Here is a 6000-nt window from a genome sequence, read left to right as displayed (position 1 = left end):
TGAACTTGTGTAAAAATAACCAAACACTACATCACTTTAATTACATGTGCAATAGCTGACTTGTATATTATTATGTGTGCAATCTGTTCTGTAGTTCGCTGATAAATGTGCAATAGTCCATAAGTGCAATATTCCCAATAGTCTCTCTCTCCCTCTCACCCCCACCCCACATTCCTAGAACCAGTCTAACCAGTTTATCTATTTACTATTATTTATTACTCAGTCACCAACATTGCCCTCTCACCTTCATACTTGTTTATTGTAATATTACAGTTTCATAGTGCTTCTATATTTTGTATTTATATTTTCTTGTTGTATAGTGATTTCTATATTTATACTTCTTTTTTTTAACTAAACTGTTGACTCTGTGAGAGCCCTGCACAAGAATTCCAATGTGCCTGGACTGTTGGTTTATGCACAAATGGCCTAATAAAGGAGGGGTGGAAAGAGTACCAAAAAAATCTACTCAAGTAAAAGTACTGTTACCTTGATGAAATTTTACTTAAGTAAAAGTAAAAGTACTGGTATAAAAATCTACTCAAGTAAAAGTAAAAAGTATCTCATTTAAAATGTACTCAGAGTAAAAGTTACATAGTTACTTCTTAGGCGAGGTGTATAATCTCTCCCCATGCAATAAAAAAGTACGAAAACATATACAAAGCTCAAACTCACTTTTTTATTAAAGAAAACACAGATCACAGATAGATCCAGATTACAGTTCCTCTTTAAAGTTCCTCTTTTCTTTAAAAGCAGGTTGTTCAACCACAGAAAATCGATGAAGGCCTTCACAAATTAAGTTAATAATTTGTGGGAAACACGTTTGTTTCCACCCACTGCCACCAAATCAGATATTTTTGCTTGCTTGGGGTTTCTTCTGGTTCCAGGGTCCGCTTCCGTGCTGCCACGAGGTCAGTGTAGACTTTCATCTTTGCTGGATGTTTCCTCTGTGAATAAAAAACAAACATCATCATACACATAATCAATACTATGTTTCCATTAAACATGCAGTTAAAATATTTTTATATTAATAGATTAATTCATATTTCACACGTCACATAAGTGACATGTAGAAAGAGTAGACTATATCATGGATAGGTCACTGGCAGATTTTAAGTGTGGTCCCAGATCACCTGGTTTTATCCTGCATAGAAGATTACTGAATGAAAAACATTCCCCAATATATCAATCAATCAGTCAGTCTTTATTTATATAGCGCCAAATCACAACAACAATCATCTCAAGGCACTTTACACATAGAGCAGGTCTAGACCATACTCTTTAATTTAATTTTAAAAAGACCCAATATTAGAACAACACTAGAAGATTTTAGCCAAAACTTAATAACTTTTTGGTGCATTTTTCAATTTGCTAATACACTCATAAGAAATTTTCAACGCATATCATAGCAATAGTACCATAATTTTGTGTGAAATTAAGGAATGAGTCAAATTTGATTTTTTAAAATGAGGCTTACTTAATTACCACGTTAGCTAACGTTAACTAGCACTATAAAGCTTTCCGCTAACACTGACGTTAGCATACCATCACCAAGTAAAGTTATTAATTGCATGGATCCATGATTACTTGCATGTAAACTTATTTAGCTTCACGTGAGGTTATCTTACCTGTACATGCTTGCCCAGGTTGGAAGCAGACTTTTTGTAGGTGGATAGCTGCGTCTCTTCCGGCATACAAAGTTTACATTGCATGATGAAATTGTTGTCATTATTATTTTTTTTTTTACTTTGTAACGGAAGCTATTTAAAATGTAGTGAAGTAAATTATTTCCAATAATATGTACTTAAGTAAAAGTAAAATTACTGACTTTAAAAAGTACTAAAAAAAAGACAAAAACACAAAAAAACTACTCAATTACAGTAACGAGAGTAAATGTAACTCGTTACTTTCCACCCCTGTAATAAAGAACCTTGAACCTTGAACTGAGTTAAAAGCCAAAGAGATAAAATGTGTTTTAAGAGATTATTTAAAAAGAAGTGAGTCTTCTGCCTGCTGAGCAAAAGGAAGGTTGTTATGCAGTTTGAGACGTGATCATCTCTCAACTTCCTCTTTGTCTTAGTGACGACCAACACTGACCGATCTGCGGGTCGGACAGATACTGTGGAGCATGATCGTAAACACGTTTAAAAACAAATACAATTATTTTAAAGTGAATCCAGAAATTGAACCAGTGAATTGCTGCCAAATTAGGGTAACGTGGTCATGTTTTTTGGAACCAATTAAAAGCTGAGCGCCACAGTGGTGTGGTGGTTAGGGTTAGGTTAACACTGTGGTTCTAGGTTCTAATCCAGGTCAACTGGTTCCTTTCTGTGTGTAGTCTGCATGTTCTCCCTGTGTCTGCGTGGGTTCTCTCCAGGTTCTCCAGCTTCCTCCCACCGTCCAAAGACATGCTGGTTAGGTTCATTGGTGATTCTAAATTGGCCGTAGGTGTGAGTGTCTCTCTGTGTTAGCCCTGTGATAGACTGGAGACCTGTCCAGGGTGGACCCCACCTCTCATTCAATGGTCAGATATGGCTCCACGACCCTCCAGAGCACGAGCAGTTACAGAAGATGAATGAATGAATGAAAGTCGAGCAGCAGCATTTTGAACCAGCTGTAGTCGAGAAAGTGACATTTGGTTAAGCCCAACATAAAGAGCATTGCAGTAGTCTAAAGCATAGGTTAAAATCTCAAAGTGATGCAGAGATAGAAATGGTTTCACTTTAGCCAGTTGGCCACTGATTTAAGGTGTGCATCAAATCTTAGATCGTTCTAGTCTAGTCTTACACCCAGGTTAGTTACTGTCTGTGTCAAATGTTGACTTAAAGGCCCCAGATCAGCATGGACCTTGGAGGCATCACTAGACGCAAACATCACAACCTCAGTCTCTTTATCGTTTATGTGCAAAACTGTCATATCTTGATTTCTGCAAAATATGTCGGCTTGCAAAGAAATCATCTTCTTGTTTAAGTGGCACACAAATTTGACTATCGTCAGCGTAAAAATGGAATGTGATGCCATGTTTCCACAGAAATGATCCAAGAGGATGCAAGTCGAGGGAGAAGTGAAGAGGGTCAAGTACAGAGTCTTGAGGCACTCCCGATGTGAGAGGCGCTATATAAGATTCAACGGCTCCAACACGGACACTTCTCTTGGTTAGGTAGGACCTGAAGCAATCTAAAGCACGGCTGTGAATGTCCACCCAGTTCTACAGGTGAGACTGTATCGAAGGCAGCTGTTAGGTCCAACAGAGCCAAAACAACACAGTGACCAGAGTCAGTGGCTAAAAGAACGCCATTACAAACTCTCAACAGTGCTGACTCAGTACTGTGACGGGTTTTAAACCCACACTGGAACATCTCGAGAATGTCATGTTCATCTAAGAAAGACTTCAGCTAGCAGCAAACTATTTTCTCCAGAATCTAAGAGAGGAAAGGGAGTTTGGAGACTGGGCTAAAATTTGAAAGTACAGAAAAGTCCAAGGCAGGCTTTTTAATCAGTGGTGTGAACCATAGTCTGTATATAAATATGGACACCACGTCTCCTCTTCCTCTCATTGGTCAAACTGACTCTATTTTCCCGGGGATATGGGCAGCGCCATCTTGTGAGTTTGGATCCAGAGTCTGATCAGTACGGTCTGAGGGCGGAGCCACGTGGAGCCGTGATATTGATGCCCCGCCCACACTTCCTCCAGACTTGCTGTGAGGCATCAGCGCTAACCACCACGCCACTGTGCTGCCCTACACTGAACTTATTTTAAACAATAATAATTTTTACTACCTCATGGACCTAGCGGTTGGCATGGCAACTGGTATGTCACATCCTGTTTCTATAGCGTCAAATAACTAGCTAAAACAAAACAGATTCAAAAGATTGACACTCGAACATGTATCAACATTATATTAACCATCCAGCTGTCCCTCAGCATCTGGAAGGACACCTGTAGCTTGTCCTTCGTCTTTCCACCAGCAGGGTTGAGTTGACTTATTATGGCAAGTTTAAAGGACACACAACCCAGAACACTGAAACTGGAGAGTTGTTTAAGATCAACAACATGAGTAAAGATGATATTGGAGAGTACGTAGTGGAGATCAACAACATTATTTTTATCCTCTATGAGAGGGAGGGGAACTGGCGTGAAATGGATCCCAGAAAGTGTTCACTCATCTCGGGCTTAAAGTCCTCACGGAGGAGCCTGGAAGTATTTTTAAAATGGCGCTGAACCAGCTGAAGTTGAGGAATTTAATTAACCTCTCTCCCAGGTTGAGACTTATTATATTTGATATTTATCTGATGTTTAGCCATTTTTCTCATTTATTAAATCCTAACTGAACCAAGGATTTATTGTGAAATTGCTTTTATTTTGAAATTCAGTTCTTGCCTGCATATACTGAAAAGTTAGCGGGGTCTAGTTTGACAATTCTTTCGAGGTTGAGGCTGTGACCCAGTGATACTGGTCTGAGCTTTTAGCTTTCTACAACTTTGTCAGTGAGTTTCTGTCAGTCGCGTGTTGATCTGTGGTCATGGCTGGATTTTGTCTCCTGGCAGCGCTGCTGTTGGCAATGCTGAGCTCTGCTGAAGCCCAGAAAATACCGTCATACTTCAAGGTTGGAGGCAGTCTGGTCCTGAGGCCTGCTTTCTCTGGGATGATCACCAACATTATTTATAAGTTCAACGGTAACCTGCTGGCTGAATGGGAAAAGAGTGGGGTTCCATTGACTTATTACGGTCAGTTTAATGGACGCACAACCCTGAACACTGAAACCGGAGAGTTGGAGATCAACAACATGAGTAAAGAGGACATTGGAGAGTATGTAGTGGAGATCAATGACATCACCCAGGATCAAAGGTTTGAAGCTGTGGAGATCAAGGATGTGCCTGATCCTTCTGTGATTGTGAGACCATTAACCTGTGGCCTGGCTTCAAACAGATGTAACCTGTCGTGTGATGGAGACATTAAAGAGTCTGGACCTGTCACTTTCTACTGGAGGATGGGAGACGGAGACTGGAAGGAGTCAAATCAAGACATGGACATCATCAACAATGAGGAAACTAAAAAAGTTCTGATGTTCTCCTGCAGAATGAAGAACCCAGTCAGTGAGAAAGACAGTGAACCTGAACCTAATCCATTCCTTGGGGAAGCTGCAGCATCCAACAAAATAACATCGTACTTCAAGTTTGGTGGAACGATGGTTCTGAGGCCTGCTTTCTCCGGGGTGATCAACAACATTATTTATAAGTTCAAAGGTAACCTGGTGGCTGAATGGGCGGTGAGCGGGGTTCCATTGACTTATTATGGTCTGTTTAATGGACGCACAACCCTGAACACTGAAACTGGAGAGTTGGAGATCAACAACATGAGTAATGGTGACATTGGAGAGTATGTAGTGGAGATCAACAACGTTGTCCTGCCTCAAAGGTTTGAAGCTGTGGAGATCAAGGATGTGCCCCAACCTTCTGTGAATCTGAGACCATTAACCTCTGGCTGAACCTGTCACTTTCTACTGGAGGATGGGAAGGAGTCAAAACGAGACATGGACATCACCAACAATGAGGAAAGTTCTGACGTTCTCCTGCAGAATGAAGAACCCAGTCAGTGAACCTGAACCTAATCCGTTTCAACAAGAGAAAAACCGACGACTCTGATTCTGGCATCCATGTTCTTCTCAGAGCATTTATTTGCTCTCAGTGGTGAATACGAATCTATATCTGTCAGTGTAAATGCAGCTTAACCATCTTTCCAACCATACTGTCCTGCAGTATTTTCCTCATAATAATAGTAACAATAATAATGATAATAACGTTGATAAAGCTCTTGGTCTGCCAGGTTGGTGGAACCTGGACTCTGTTCTCTGTTGCTTTTGCTCTTTATCCTTACCATGTATTCATTTAGCATGATTAAAGTGCATGTAGTTTTTTATTACAAGTTTTTCTCTCGTGAAATATCAGAAAACCAATGAAAAAATAATATAGCTTCTTATAATATTCAAAGGACCCATTTTT

This window comes from Chelon labrosus (assembly GCF_963514085.1).
Source record: "Chelon labrosus genome assembly, chromosome: 15".
NCBI classification, from domain to species: domain Eukaryota; kingdom Metazoa; phylum Chordata; class Actinopteri; order Mugiliformes; family Mugilidae; genus Chelon; species Chelon labrosus.
The sequence above is the reverse complement of the archived record's forward strand: the minus strand, read 5'-3'. Positions refer to the sequence as shown.